Here is a 17,133-nt window from a genome sequence, read left to right on the forward strand (position 1 = left end):
TTTAGGTCATAAAGTACAGTGGAAACTACTGTCACTGGACTAGGATCCTTTAATGCAATGGGGATAATTGGATTCCAGCATGGCAGGTCCTGGTGGCAGTACTTAATCACCAAGGACAAGGTGGGCGTGGCTGCCATAATGGACAGCAGAGTCAAGGCAGTAATCAGAATAGTCTGACTTGCTGAGACCTATGGCACGGGCTGATTTGTCACTGTGTCCCTAGAAGAGAAATAGATGGACTGGCTACTAAATTCTCACTTGATCTGTATAAGCAGAAGAATTCTAGGTCAAGGGAACTAAAGTATAGTTTGAATCACTAAAGACAGTGTCATGATCCCTTAATCAATTCCCAAACTTGAACAGTTTAAAGGTCCAGAATCCTTTAAATGAAGGACAGGCTAGATCCCTTTGAGAAAGGACCCTGCTACATGGCCCAAAATTTATATTGTTAATATTTCTCCCATCCTTCCCCAGAGGCATTTGTAGATTTTTTTTACCAGCCACTTGGGAAAAGGAAATTAGCATACTCTTCGGAGACCAATGGACACAGGCTCTAAATGGACACATAGAAAACCCTAAAATCACTTTGTCCCACCAGTCAGAGATGGGGTTTATGGAGGTCAGATTACCAATGGAGTTTTATTTCGTTTCTATCTCATAGTGGCTTCAGTAGTTCTTGAAACCCATCCTGTGGCTATTGCCTGAGTTCTAGAAGGCATATTCCCAAACCGGTGCTGTGCTCAGTTGGTAAATCCAGCCCAAAGCCCTTGCTGCCTGGGCAATGTCCATCACCCATCCTTTTTATATGCTTAGCATAATATCAGCAACTCTATAAATTTTTGAAGTGATCATTGAATAAAACCGTGCACCCACAATTCTTTTGTATAATACCTGTAATAATGACTTCTGGCTAGCCACTTCTATTATTATTGTGAACATAATTATTCAAGGACTATAAAGAGTTCTACACAGGAATACAAGAGCTGAACTCTAACCATGGTTAACATTGCTTTGGTTTGTGCCTATATTTTACATTCTTGAAGACTAATGTTTATTATTTGCCACAATACAACAGTTACTGTACATTTTAACTCACACTGAGAGAGTAGTTAAAATGTAATCTCCCTAAAGCTTGGCATTCAAGTTACTCTTCAATGGAAAAAAAAAGAAAAAAAAGATACAAGTAATTCAGTTACATTTCCACACACCCCATTTGGTACTGATTTTACTGAAAACCACACTTTTAAGATGTTTAAATTGTATTTTCACCCACTGAAGTGAAAAGCTACCCTTTCACAAATGGGCTGTGCTATAGTTTAGTCCATCAACCAGTTTATTTCAACCTTGTGTGCTTAGCCTTGCTAGAAGCATCTTAAGTGCATGCTGGAAGAATTCTGTAGGAAATGAATATGAAAACAATGATCTCCTAGCTGGGCACCCCCAAAACATTTCTTAAAGGCATTTTTATTTTAGACAAGAAATGGTTCAAGATTTCAACCGCATTATGCAATCTAATAAGGATGAGGAAGATGGCGTCACTAATGATCAGGAAATGAAATATGCAAAGCAAGTCCAACCTCTTTCACAGAGCAGTGCCTGAGACAGATGTTGAGACAGATCGACAATTCAGAACAGGCATTCTGTATGATTCAGCAGAGAGGAGAGGAAGTGAAGTTAGAAAACTACAGAATAACTTCCCCGTGCTACATTTTGACTGCTCTGAAGTACATGCAGTGGCAGTCTTTCTTGTTTTATATAAAAGTATGCGTGGGTGGAAAGGCAAGAATTATGGCTTATAGAAGACTTTAGCTATCAGGGGAAATTCCTGTTGCAAAGGCAGAGGAACTAGGTTGGGGAAATGCACAATTTATTGGCCCCTAACTCACAGTTTTCTCTTTGCAAAGCAACTTCAATAGATAGAAGCTGCTTCATAGAAAAGAAACCACCAATGTTGTGTCCTTTTGTTTAAGGACTTTGTTTTTGTCTTTTCTCATATTTCTTTTTATTATTTTCTTTTTTATTTAAAAAAAAGAAACCATAGTGATGCATCAAAAACTGTGTGACTTATGCACTTATCCATTATTAGGAAAGAAAGATATTCAATGATAAGGTTTTTTGGAATTAATCTATAGGATATAAGGTTGCTTCAGTCTTGGTCATAAACACTCTGATAATCGCATATCCTTTTTTCTCTCTACGAGGTGGATGGATTAAGAGCACTGTTAGCTTTGGCCTCAGTGCTACGTAATACAAATAAGCATTTATTTTTGTTTTTGAATTTGTAACAGCTTTACTAAAAGGTTCTGGATTTTCCATGTTCACAGATATATTGCTATGCTATATATCACAATGAGAGTAAACATGTATTGCAACCTCTGTATAATGAGATATTTTTGTCTGCTTCGTAGATTTAATTTTAAAAAGTAAAATAAATTTATGTTATCTTAAAGGCACTAATTTCATGAATAATATAGAACAAAACTATACAGAGTTGAAGCTATGGCAAAAATCCAGAACTTATTGCTGCTATGGTTAAATTGTATTCCATTAAGTTAGAAATGACAAAAGAATTAAATAGAAAGGTACTTTGCTGAAATATTTGAAAGGAAAAAAAAATCAACTACTCTCCCACTCTGTCCCTTCCATGACCAATGAGATCATCTTGGTATACAAGGAAAATAGTATCATACAATGTAGACTTTGGTACTGAAAATTATAAATTTGGTGTTCTACAACTTAGTTCCTCCTGGTTATCACCTGTGAACAGCACATTGGGTTTCAGCAATAATGCTAGAAATATATTCTCTTGTACAAGATTATGGTGAAGTCATGTAAAACATGCTATAAAATAAATACACAGTTACTGAACATCAATACTTAGGAATTATGGATTTAGTAATGGCTTAAGCTAGCCTAATTAAAGAAATAGATTAGCGTGGGTTCCATATAAAAAGCTTGATGATAGAAAATATTTACTGTGTAATCGAAAAAAAAACAGACTTCTGTTTGCCACAGTCCATCTTTGTAACCACTGAAATGTCTGTGCACTCCAATTTTTCTCACATACTGGGACTTTGTTTCTCATATCTTTTGGGATCCATTGTGATTGGTTATTTGCCTGAAATTGAGATATTATTTTTCTTTTCATTTGGTGCTTCAGGTAATGAACCAAAAGTCTTATGTAATGCTATCCATATTAGCCTATAAATAATTAACCTATTATAAACTGAAGAAGATGCCCATTTGTGCACATGGTTACCTAAACTTTAGTTCAATATCTGGAAATAGAGACATAGGGTCATTTCTTCCACTTTGAAGCAGAGGCTCTCCATTACTTTGGCCAGTTTTATATATTCCTCTATCATTCTTGCTGGGGTCTCCAAAAGTGAGATTGAACAATCCTCTCTGCAAAACAAAAAAAAAAGAAAAAAGAAAAAAGAAAAAGAAAGAAAGAAAAAGAGAAACGGGATCTTTCTGATTTTTTTTTTTTTAATACAGATAGTGAGCTAGACTTTCCCTTTGCCTGTACAAATAAATTTGTCTGGGGGCTTGGGAGCAATAGCTTTTTGCCACCATCCGCCTCTTCACTTGCTCTTTTACTACATAGCAATTATTTTCTCTCTCTTAGTAGATTAGTGGTTTGTAGTTGTCCAAGGACACATTACAGCAATACAAAAGGAGTCTTATGTTCTTCTAGATATATTTTTAAAAATCTTAGTAAGTGCCCTTAAATAGTAAAGTAATATAATCCCTTACAGATTCTTCTCTTGTTGTTTTACCAAGTGTAGGCAATTGATTGATTCATATATGTACTAAGGATATTGGTTAAACATCTATTTTATGCCAAAACAAATGCTCAGCATCAGGGAAAGGACAATCTACTTATATTCTAGCATCTCACAATCTTTTGGAGAAGAAAAATGTGAATATGTTTATAATCATCTTCAGATCAGAGATAGATCAGTTCCCGAGAGGTGTGTTCACAGGGCCTTTGGGAAGGTCTGCAAACATCTTTCCAAAGGCTGAAGCCAAATCAAGTGGTGGGGGAGGGGGCTTCCAAGGTGGAAGAAGAGCCAAAGTCAAGGACCAAGCAAACTGAGCAGAAGAGTAAGGCACAAATAGAACAAAGCTGAGAGAAGGTGCTGATTAGGAAGGTTGGCATCTTTTCATGGAGGGCCTTTAATATTGAGTTAATAAAATTAAAGTTTATTTACTAGGTACTGGGACACCATCAATGATTTTTGAGCTAATAAATGAAAAAAAAAAAAAACTACTGGTAATGTGTGCAGGCATGGAGCTTAGAGATAATGGAGGCAGGGCAGTTATTGCAGAAGGCCAAGCAAGAGGTGATGAAGACAGAATCAATATGTGTCAGTGTGAACCGCCCTGTAATAATAATGTGAGCCTTTAAAACCCATTTCCTGTGATTAGATTACACTCAGAATATTCAGAATTTAAATGACCTATCAAATTTTATGTAATCATCCTTATGTAATGCTATCCATATTAACCTATATCTACTGGGTCACTTACTTATTTTTTATTAACTCTAGGCACTAGAGTCTGATAAATTCAACACTATTTTAAGAAAAAGAAACAACTTCCACAGCACGGATACAGAGCAGGATTCACTATCTGTGTCTTCAACAAATAGGAAAGAATTTACATTTTTGCCAGAAATTCAATGTCAACAGATCTCAGCTCCCCAGGAATACGTTTTATTAAGGTAGTGACAGTATATAAAACTTCCAAATGACTAAAGGAGAAAAACAGGCCTTGATATAAAGGTAAACTTAAAACCCAACAAGGACACACTTATTATTGATGTCATTTGTTTAAGTTTCTACTCTAAAAAAGCACTTCAATTACCATATGCTTATCATGTTGGTTGAATTCATTTATAGAGAGAATACAATCATTAATTATCATAATTAAGACACCTGAATTCAAAATGAATGGCATTCATTCTAACCTCAGTTGTAGCTATGTTTTATCTCTGACAGTTGGGTTTCCAATCAAATGTTATCTGATTTTTTCCCCTTAATCATTAAGAAATGCTTTACTAATTAGCACATGAAATTCATGCCACATCAGACTGAATTGAATCAAGGCCTATTATCTTGAGCAGTGAGACACTTTGAAATTCTCAGTAATAGGGCATGAATATGTTATACGGTTCATACACATTTCATGAACCTCCACATTAGCACTTTTTTTTTTTCCAAGACAGTGCCATCAGTTATGCCATTTTCAGGACCTTTAATTCGATCATGCTGTTTAACAGCCTGTTAGAGTGTGGTGTATAAAGTCATACATTAATTTACCTTTGGTTACACTTTGGCAAAATGATTGCATTTGGTTGTAAATATCCTGCATAGAATGAGAACTAGCAGGCTACCTGAAAGGTACATAGCATTTCTGAGATGATTTTTAACACTTTATGAACATTATATAATTTAGGATTTGCAACAGATGTCCGCACTTGGACCTCTTGATCCTCTCTCTCTATCCTCTTCACTTTCCTCTCTGCCCAGGGGGCTGATCTGTAGGACCACATCAACAGCCTCTCTATGGATGGTTTTGAATTTGGCTGAGGGTTTCCAGCCAGAGTCGGAGGGACCTGGATCCTGTCCTGTGATATTGCCTAAGAATGGCTATGACCTCAGTTGAAAGTCCCCACCTTTGATCAAAACAAACTTGATTTCAGGATTCTCTATTTCCAGTCCTATTGAACCTCCTCTTTATTATCCCTTCTTGTGCTTCTGCTGTTGCTTGTCCTGGACTATTGCATCATCCCTTTCTACTCCTGTGTACCCTGCCTGCACCTTTGTAAATTAATCCTACTCAGTTGCCATATCCTCAATGTGCTGGCTGTTTCTGTGGGACTCTGATTCATGCTGCATGGCACACTTACCATCCTGGAGGTTCAAAGCAACAAAAGGAATGGTCTTTTGTCTGACTGAATGTCACATATATGATGTACAATATTATCGCCATTGGGGTGTTAAAAATAACAATGAAGACAAAAGTTCTCCACGTGATGGTCAACATTGAGAGACTATCATAAAGAATCTGGGTTTCCTGTCAATAATCTGGCAATGCAGAACCTTTATTCCCATGTGGCAACAGTCACAAGGGATACGTGAGTTAGCACACTCTGGACCCCTGGAATGTATGTTTTCTAATCCGACACATTCCTCTTCAGGACCTCTGGCCTCATTTTTGCTTAATGGCTCCTTTCAATCAACAGCCTTCCTTGCATACTGTTCATTATTAGTAGGCATCTGAGTTTGTACCGTCTGTACAAAAGGGTCTTATAATGAATGGATGGTGTACCTTTGTAGTTCAAATATAGCCGTCTCTCCTCCACAGGAGATATATCCCAAGACCCCAATTGGATACCTGATGGTACTAAACTCTATACATAGGTAGTTATGATAAAGTTAATTTATAAGATACAGTAGGAGATTAATAACTAATAATGAAATAGAACAATTACAATAGCATACTGCACGAAAAGTTGTGTGAATTGATCTCTTTCAAAATACCATATTGTATCATACATATCCTCCTTCTTTGAATGAGGACGTGAGGTGATGTCATGCCCATGTGAGGGGATGAAGCATGGTGAACGGTTGTGTTACAATGCAGCTTTAAGCTACTATTAACCTTTTCCATTTTTTTCCTGAGATGATGTTCTTTTATTGTTTTTAGGGCCTACTAGTTACACAGAATAGTGGGTTTCATTGCAGTATATTCATATATACAGAAGATGTATTTTGGTTATTTCTATGACTCACTACTCCCACTTATCTCCCCTACCCTCTCCTTTTCCCGAATGCCCTTCCTCTTCACTATAGTCTCCATTCTAGCTTTATGTGGTGTATCTCTCTCTCTCTCTCTCTCTCTCTCTCTCTCTCTCTCTCTCTCTCATAATACACCTATGAGAGAAAACATGCAATACTTGTCCTTCTGAGTTTAACTGATTTTGCTTAACATGATGATCTTCAGTTCCATTCATTTTCCTTCAACCGACATGATTTCATTCCTCTTTGGGGCTGAATGGAACTCTTCTATGTATATGTACCACATTTTCTTATCTAATCATTTATTGATGGAACCTTGGCTGATTCTGTAACTTGGCTACTATGAATCATGTCACGGTAAACATGGGTATGCAGATGTCCCTATAGTATTCCTACTTTAATTCTTTTGTATATACATATATATGGAAAAGTGGTAGTGCTGGGTTTCGTGGGAGTTCTTTTTTTTTAATATTAGGAGGAACCTCCGTACTTATTTCTATAGTGGTTATACTAATTTACATTCCCACCAACAGTACATGGGAAGCCATTCAGAGTAGCATAGTAAAATCTAGAGCCTTCCCGTTCTATACTATATGGGCAGGAATCATGCCTTTGTGCTGCATGCCCATGCTGTATAAGCTGTCTGCCTATTGAGTCTCTTAGTAGCTTTCCCTGTTATCAGATTGACTGCCATGGTATCTCTGTTCAGGTAACCCTCAGAACAGCATGTATTTAAAACTTATGATAATTTATTGCTGAAATTTCCCCTTTTGTATTTTGCACTGTGATTGACCATGTAATGGGGGAAAGTGAAGCCACAGATAAAGCAATGGGAATCTACTGTATTCCTCAAAATTTAATATGACTTTTCAATTGATGCTTTTACATGCATTAAATAATGATTGAGTGACAAACTTTCTCCGTTGGCTAGTTCATTTCTTGGATGGTACAGTGGTTTTCAGTTGAGACTTTCCTTATTGTTTTACAAAGAAGAAATGGAAGACAACTTGAGTTTGTCCAAGTTCCACCAAGTAGTAGTGCTAAAATTGAAACAGAAATATGTTTCAAAAAGTCAGGTAAAATTCCTTTTAAAAGTTTATGTGCCCCCAAATTTATAATGCACGAAGAATTAAAATCTAATCATAGTTTGAAGACATAATATAGTTAATGTCAGTATTAAAAATTTTTATGTTGTGTGTTACTCTATTATGTGTAATTATAATGTGTCATATATAAATTAATTAAATTTTTAAAAATACAATAAAATAATTAGTTAATTAGATGATGCAAAATAAAAATATTCTACTATATATACAATTTTAATTTATATTAGCAAAATATATTTCTATAAACAGTGTTAGGAAACTATAAAATTTCTATTCTATTTTTTATTTAAAAATAACAAATGTATATATTATTGTCCTTTTAAAAATGCATCTTGTAGATGCCCTTTATTACCTTAACCAATTCAATTTTTAACAGATTATATAAAATGTTTTGCCATTACAAATTCTTATATTTATCATTTTTACACAATACCTTTGTTATGTGTTCTTTTATTTCTTTAGCAAGTTCATGATATAATCTCAGAAAAAAATTAAAAGCTGAGCCTTTTAAACAAATGCTTTGAACAATTTTTTGTTTAAATAAATGGATTAATTAATTAGAAGTTTATTTTTCCATGTATTAGGTACTGATCAGACTGCTTGGTTTTGGCAAGCATTGGCTACTCTTTTCACTCAAATAATTATAAAGCATGGAATCATAAAATTCCAAAGATTAGGAAATATTTATTTAGCATCTACTATGTGCAAGTGAAAGCTCTAGGCTCCAATAAGACATAATGGATTAATCCAACTTTCTTCTTTTTATGTATCCTTAACATAGATTTTATTGTTATTAAATCTATAAATTTCTTACTGCATCATGCCCAATATCCTAAAAAGATATAGTAACATGATAACACAAACAGGATTTTTTAAATATAATGAATTAGCATTACTTTTATTCACTTTTTTTCCACTGTGATATTCGTTCAGTATGTAAAGAGAGTCTGGATACTGTAAAATCAAGCCTGAAATGAGCTATTACATAGGAATTTCATTTTGTAATTATGTTAAAGCCTTACTTAGTATTGTGTGTCTCTATGTGTTTGTGTGTAGACAGAGAAACAACTTCTGGGGAGGGGAAGATGATACTACACAATATTGGACTCTATGTTATTCAAACTGAGCCCTTAGTTCATCAGTATCTTAGACCTAGAGAACCCTATACTTTTCACCTAGTCTAGCCCTTCTTTATACAAGTCAGAAAACAAAGTCAGAAAGATACAGTAACTTACATTAGCTATGCAGCTAATTAGTGCCAGGACTATTTCTTACGATTTATTAATCCAGAGGCTATCATCTAGATGAAGTTTGAAAACATACTGCGTTTTTGTAGTTGACTTTGTTTTCTTTCTTTCACAGGGAAGCAGTGAGATTTGCAGTCACACTGTGTGGGGTCTTTCACATTGTCCCAATAGACTAAATAAAAGACTGTGGATTGCATGCAATGTTATTTGAAGATCATAAGATGTTTTAAAAACAGATGGCAGTACACATGAAAGATCACAGGAGATGCAGTTCACAGCAGTAATTAAAACGATCCTGTACAATAGAAAGGCTTTTAAATTAAGCAGTAAACTTTACATAATTAGGCATTCTTTTTTGTGTTCATGTTCGGCACAGGTTTTTGACAAAATTTCTGCCCTCCCCCCACCCGACTCAATAATATCTTTTTCTGTATTTTATGCAGAAAAGGCATTTGAACATTGTACCCAGTGAGACATCAGAATGGAAGAGTGAAATAACTACCAGCAAAATCACTGAAACACAGAATAAGAATTTTCCTCAGGCCTTGAGCAAGCCCATTCCGTCATCTGAAAAAAAATGTCCATAATATCTACAGAAAGGAGAGGATTGCTTTGAAGAGGAAATGCCGTAACGTAGAAATTCTTTGAAACATTAAACAGGGCAATATAAAGGCATTAAGATACACTTTCTCCAATTTTTAGTCCTGAAAATGTGCCTTGTTTCTAAAACAAAAGATAAATCAAAATAGAAAAATTGGATCTGGTGTAAATTTCATGGATTTATTTGCTACATTGCATAAGTCGAGACATAGATATCAAAAAATGGCCAAGACTTTCAACAACATCATGTAGCCCAAGAAATGGAGTCTTTTGATTCACACTTTACAGAGTCACTGCTGTGGGCCAGTCATTGAGTTGGGTATTCGTAATTGCTAAGGCAAGCTCAGTTACCTGAGGCATTTATCTATTAACACTGTGTGTAGGAATTTTAATGAAGTGTAGTATATGAACCAAAATCACCTTTCATAGATTAAACAGTCAAGTTTTTAGCATGGGGAAGATAGGCTTATTGTGGTAGAGTATAAAACATTATAAGCCCTCCTACAGAAGAAAATTTTGTGCAACAATGAGTTTAGATTACCCACAGAGTGTCCTATTACCACATAGAAAATTTTATTTTTAACCTTTCTAACATGGAACCCTGAAGAAATTTCCAGATTCTTGCTTTCATACTTGCATGGTTCTGATTTTGGGCAGTTCAAAAATCTCTTTTACTCTTTGGATTTGCATCTTTATTCACTCCTTGACCATCATGAATGGAAAGTCTCTCAGGTAGAGGTCATGGGATTTAAATAGCATCAGATAAGAGGCTGAAATGCAATATGGCCTTTGTGGATTTCAAACTATCCTCCATTATCAACCATTCTAAAAGAAATGCAAGTTTCTCCAACTTGATTAACCAAAGTTAATGCAAATTAACCAAAGCCAGTTTTTGCAACTCTCTGGAGCACAGGTGACATTCTTATTTGTGTACTCATTTGTTCTAAAAATTTGCATCCATAGATAATGGATCTATGTAAATGGAAGCAGTTTCATTCCTTTGGAGAACTGTACCTCCCCATCCAATGCAGTTGTGCCAGGCTGGTCCAGCAGTGCCATGTCCTGATGTCCTGTGCTTGTACTGTCTGGGTCCTTCCTTGTCATATGATAGTCAGATAATGGGAGAGTCTCCCACACATAACACATGGGCAAGGGAAAGAGTTCCCCTCTGGAGGGAAAGGTTGGCTGAGAAATAAAAGTTAAGAAAATAGTAAGATGAAGTAGATACAGGACATATAGTATAGTATAGTCTTGGTGCATGCTTCTTTAGGAAAAACAGGATATAGGCAGGGGTGGTCAGGCTGTTTGGCTCTTAAGGGGTCACACCCATCTCCTGTGTTGCCCCGGACCTCTTGGAAGAGCTTGGTGGAAGTTCATGTGTATGGGGCCATCGTACCAACAGGAGTGCAGCTGTGAGTTTTCACATATAGATCTTCCCACTCAACAGCTTCAATGCCTATCTTGTCCATGCATATTTCATGGGTGGCTTCTTGCAGGAGAGAGTGAATTTTCTGGAATCACAGGTTGTGAGCCTGGAGTTGCCAATAATCATCTTCCTGACTACATGAAAGAAGCACTTGATAAAACCAAACTCAACGAAACTCTAAGGATGCAAGCAAAGCTGAAATCTGGATGATACAGAGTCTTGGTGGATTTACAAGGGCAACTGTTATAGCCCACCCTGCATTTGGATCTTTTTGGTTTTCTTTTTCTGAGGCTAATTTAAGAAATTGTCAAGGAAAAGTTCTGAAAAAATGAGTGAATGAATATAACCTAAGTTCCTAAGTAGTAGGACCTAAGTAGTAGGTCTTCCATATAAGAAAATTTCTGAGTTCTAGTAGATAAGTAAGTTATTAAATTACAGATTTTTCCACAATTTAGCTATTGTGAATTGTGCTGTTACAAACACTGATGTGGCTGCATCCCTGTAGTATACTGTTTTTAAGTCCTTTGGGTGTAGACCGAGGAGTGCGTCCATTGGTTGTTCCATTCCAAGTTTTCCAAGGAATCCTTACTTTCTGCTTACATACTGCTTTCCAGACTGGCTGCACCAATTTACAGACCCATCAGTAATGTATGAGTGTGCCTTTCTCTCCACATCCTTGCCAACACTTATTGTTTGTATTCTTAATAGCTACCATTCTGACTAGAGTGAGATGAAATCTTAGAATAGTTTTGATTTGCATTTCTCTAACTGCTAGGAATGTGGAACATTTTTTTCATATATTTGTTGATTGATTGTATACCCTCATTTGAGAAGTGTCTCTTCAGTTTCTTGGCCCATTTATTGATTTTTTTTTTTTTTTTGGTGTTCAGCTTTACTGATTATTTATTTTGCTAAGAAGAAGCTTTATAGTAATCGTGGAACCAACCCAGATACCCTTCAGTAGAAGAATAGATAGAGAAAATGTGGTATACATACACAATGGAATATAACTCAGCATTAAAAGAGAATAAAATAATGGCATTTACAAGTAAATGGATGGAGTTGGAGAATATTATGCTGAACAAAGTAAGCCAATCCCAAAAAAAACAAATGTCAAATGTTTTCTCTGATATGAGGGTGTAGACTCATAATGGGAATGAGGTGGGGGATCATGGGAGGTGAAGGAAAGGAGCTCGGGAGTAGGAATGATGGTGGAATGAGATGGGACATCATTACTCTAAGTACATGTATGAAGACGCAAATGGTATGAATCTACTTTGTGTACAGAGATATGAAAAATTGTGCTCTATAAATGTAATATGAATTGAATTGCATTTTGCCATCATATATAACAAATTAGAATAAATAAATAATTTTTAAAAATTACAGATGACATTTGCATTGAATTGTATTCTGAGTACAAAATTGTGCTTCTGTATCAGTGAGGCATGTTCAGCAGGTATTTCTCAGCAGAGGTCATGCTTAGCTAAGTCAAGTATGAGATATGCAGCGATGGAGGGGTAGGACTTATGTGAAAATAGGATGAAAAACCTGAATCAAAAAGTAAGATGTATTTGCAGTTGATTAGAGAATCACAATCTAATAGTTTCATCTCTTGAATAATGTTACCTGCCTTAAATGAAAGAGAATACTGACCTCATTACTGCAGGTGGTCAAACAGATGGCTGTATCACCTTTGGCTGGAGAATTAGCAGAGGAAATTCAGACACTAGGAAGGAAATGGGAGCTTCACATTCCGTGTAAGAAGCCCTGATTTCTTTAAAATACAGATCATAAATAATGGCATACAACACAATAAAGCCTTAAATCTATTCCTATTTAAACAGAAGATATCATCCTTTGTACACATGGGTCTTTTGTAGAAGCAATGTCACTTTCAAGATAAATCTTTCTGGGAATAAAGAAGCAGGTTTACTTCAATTTGCAGGGATAATACATCTGTCAGAGAACATCCAGCATAGCTCACATGTGGGCAACTTGTCAATGGGTGACATAGGACATCCAGAAACCCAGGTAAATCAGACCAAACCATGGCACTGGATCTGACAGTGCTATCAGACCTATAATCACAGCCATTAACGATATAATTCAATGCTTAGTCCAGACAGAGGTAATTTGTGCAGATATTCTAAACTCACTAGAAATGGAAAAGGCAAAGGGGTGGACATCATGAATAACATTGCCAACTAGAAGGAATCAGGAAACAAATTAGAGATCACTGATCATCAGAGAAATAAAAATTCAGGAAATAGGTTAAATAACACTAATGGGCAATCATAACCAAGGATTAGCAAAATACCAATAAATACCAATTTTTAGGAATCAGATGTTTATTTCCCCTCATATTTCATTCATGAAGTATATTCAACATCACAGAACAAACATATTCATGTAAAGTACAAGTAAATGTACACATGTATTTGTATGCAAATGTATATATAGATATATATTTATGTATGCATACATAAAGGTGAATACATATATTGACATACAAGTGTACATTTACCTGCCATCAAAAATGAAATATAGCTATCATAGAGTCTCATTAGTGATTCAAAGTTAATAAATATTTGGAACACAAATTAACAAATAATTACTATGCCTGGAATTACAGTGGAGCATTTCAGGGACATACTCCCCAAATCGTTTCAGTTGCTTCTCAGTACTGTTACCAATTCTGATTCCAACATTCAGGACACCAGCAGGATTTAGTGCTAGGTAGAGTGGATTTGCCCCTGTCCTCAATGATCCCAACATGCTGTGTATTGTTAAGTTTCTTGGTGCTCTTTAGCTGTCATTATCCACAGCCGGCTGTGCACCACTGCCCCAAAGAATGTTTGAACTACATCATAAGTTTCTGCAGATGCATCAAAGACAATCTTCATGGACTTCAAGGCAGGTGTTTTCATTGTTCAAGCTTTGTTTATTTCTTTTCTTTTCATGAACATAGCTATGAAATTATTAGGTGTTTGATATCTGGGTGAGCAAGGAGTTACCATAAATAAAATATGCTGAGAAACAGTTGAAAGAAGAAAGTTTGATGCTTGGTAAAGAAAGTGAGGAAAAACAGCTATTTTGACCTGAGTGATCTTACAGGTACTGCTGCCCTTTTGTGAAACAAGTATAAACTTTAGACTTGGAAAGTTTTACAAGGAAACCAGAGAATAAGATGACTGCTAGAGAATAAATTAAGGTATTAATTTCATTGTTTAAATATATATGGTTTTTAGAAAGATTCAATATTCATTTCAACTTCATTTATAGAAAATATATTGTCCTCTCTTTCAGATGACTAATTGAAATATTTTATGTAGGACCAGTTGATGTATGAAAAAAAATCCTTAAAAATTATTCTGCAGTAGTATGTTGAATTTGTGATATTTATCCATGAATCCCATACATTCATTTTAAAATACAGAACATTTGTAGGTAGGTAGAGAAATGCACTTGTATACATACACATACGGGTGTTCCAGTGCATTTTTGGACTAGAATCTTTATTTTTCAATTAGCTTGATAACTACTTTTTTATTAAGAGGAGGAAATGTTTATTTGAGCTCATTATTTCGGAGCTTCAGTCCATGATCAGCCAACTACATAGCTCTGAACCAGAGATGAGGCAGAATATCATGGTGGAAGGTCACCGCAGACGAATCCAGCCCAGGACATGACACCACGAAACAGAGAGCGCTAAAAAATACTCTTGATTAAAATGAGGAAAACTTTAGGCCCTGTTTGGCACATTGTAAGTTCAAGAGCTGGCCAAAAATACATCTGAGGTCACAGTTTTACTTGAACAAAAATATTTTTGGATGGTTATAGTGCACACGGCGTTAAATTCCTTTATTTGTCCTCAAGGATTTTGCGATGACATAATGTTACTTAGTTTTCAGATGAAAGATCCTTCCAGCATCCCCTCATTTCCTACAGTCAATTCTCTGTATCTTCTCATTGAGTCACTGTGGTTTGCTTCATGAAGGGTATGTAAAGCTATTTGAATATGCATAGGTGGCCTAGCACTCAATCTAATGTCTTCTGTTTACATCTGGAATGTTCTGAATATTTTCAATGAATAATATATCAAAATAGCAAAATTCCTTTCTCTGTAACCCATTTGAACTAGTCTTTGACCTCAGTGTGAGTTTGGTTGACTTGGATCCACAGAATGATTTCCTGTACTCTGAATAGCTGTGGGAAATCATTCTGCAGATCCAAGTCAACCAAACTCACACCACTGAGGTCAAGAGAATGGTGGTTCTTTTTTTTTTTTTTTAATTTCAAATGGCACAAATTGATCCTTAAGATTCAAATACTTTTTGTTTTAATCTATCAGATAATTTTAATAAAATTGAACAAAGATACATAAAACAAATTGGGATGATACGTTGATCTCAAGTTTCTTAAACTCTTCAGTGATAAAATGGTACCCAGAATATTTGTGGGTTTTGGTATTTTTAAGCAATGTTGCCTTTTCTTGTAATTCTAACATGTATGAGGATCAGTCATATATTTAAATATTAGAGATAGTTTAAAGAATTAACTGATGTACAAGAGATATCTACAATTCCATGTCTGTTTCAGCATTATTTACAAACAGTCAGTATATGGAAATAACTAAAAGATCCATTAACAGATGAATGCATAAAGAATGTGTGTTACATACACATACACACTACTATTCAATTTTTAGAAAGGAGAAAATTCTATCATGCATGACAACATATGCTAAGTGAGAGAAGCCAGTCAAAGAAAAGGATTAATACTACAGAATTTCCCTGTACATGAGGTAACCAGGATGGTCAAACTCAGAAAGAAGGAATGTAATGATGGTTATCAGGACCTTGGAGGAAGGGGACATAGGAATTGTTTTTGATGGGTATAGTTGTGAGAATTTGAGAGATCTGTTATATAATACACTACTATCTATAATTGACAACATAGTACTGTGCACATTGTGTATACTTAACAGTGCATATTTTGAAATATGTTAAGAAGATAATTTCATATTGTGTTTTTATCAAAATTGAAAATACATACACACAAACATTCCAAAGACAATAAGGAAAAATTTAAAAGAGACAGACTTGGATATGGTAGTCGTACACAGGTGTATGCCTATGGCCAAACTCATCAAGACATATATATTTTAAATGTGTACAATTTCTTACATGTTACTTATATGTACACAAAGCATCAAAAAAGAATCAACATGTTCACTTTAAGTGTAAAAACAAAAAAATGGAAATCTCATTCTTTTGTATGCTAGTATTCTGCTCATATGAAATCATCTTGCTGTGGTAGAGCTTAATAATGATGCTCTCAGTGGAAGTAGGTGATGGAACTCCTCACTCCAGAGCATGTGTTGGGACACTGGAAACATGCCCTGTGGTGGAACATACCCTACAGGGACTCAGGGCATGCCATCATTCTCTGTGGGGAACAGAACTTCTAAGAGGAAGTACCAGTTTGACATTTTGTGTCGTGTGGGTCTGTGTGTGAGGGTACAGAAGTCAGGAAAGAGATTCTCAATCTCTGAAATCATAATAGGAAGTTTTATCCTTTTCAAGTAGAAACCAAATTATACTTTAATCTAGAAATTGCTTCTTTAATTACCTTGATTTGTGTATGTGAAATTGTGATTTCTTCATTTCAGGGGACATTGGTTCACTTCATGAATTCATTTTTTCATTTGTTAATAAACATTTGATGAATTAACTGACTTTTTTTTTTTTTTTGATTGTATAGTCCAAGGAAGATGAGCTGGTAGCACTATTGCAGTCTACAGATAAAATGGATCTTACAATGGGTGGAGCCATCCCTTTGAGGTGGTGAACTTTTTACCTAACTAAGTTTGAATCTGACAAATCTTAATCTTGTATACATGCCATAATCAGAATCCTTTCCTAAGACTAATGCATTCATGATGG

This window comes from Callospermophilus lateralis, chromosome 18 (assembly GCF_048772815.1).
Source record: "Callospermophilus lateralis isolate mCalLat2 chromosome 18, mCalLat2.hap1, whole genome shotgun sequence".
Lineage (NCBI taxonomy): Eukaryota > Metazoa > Chordata > Mammalia > Rodentia > Sciuridae > Callospermophilus > Callospermophilus lateralis.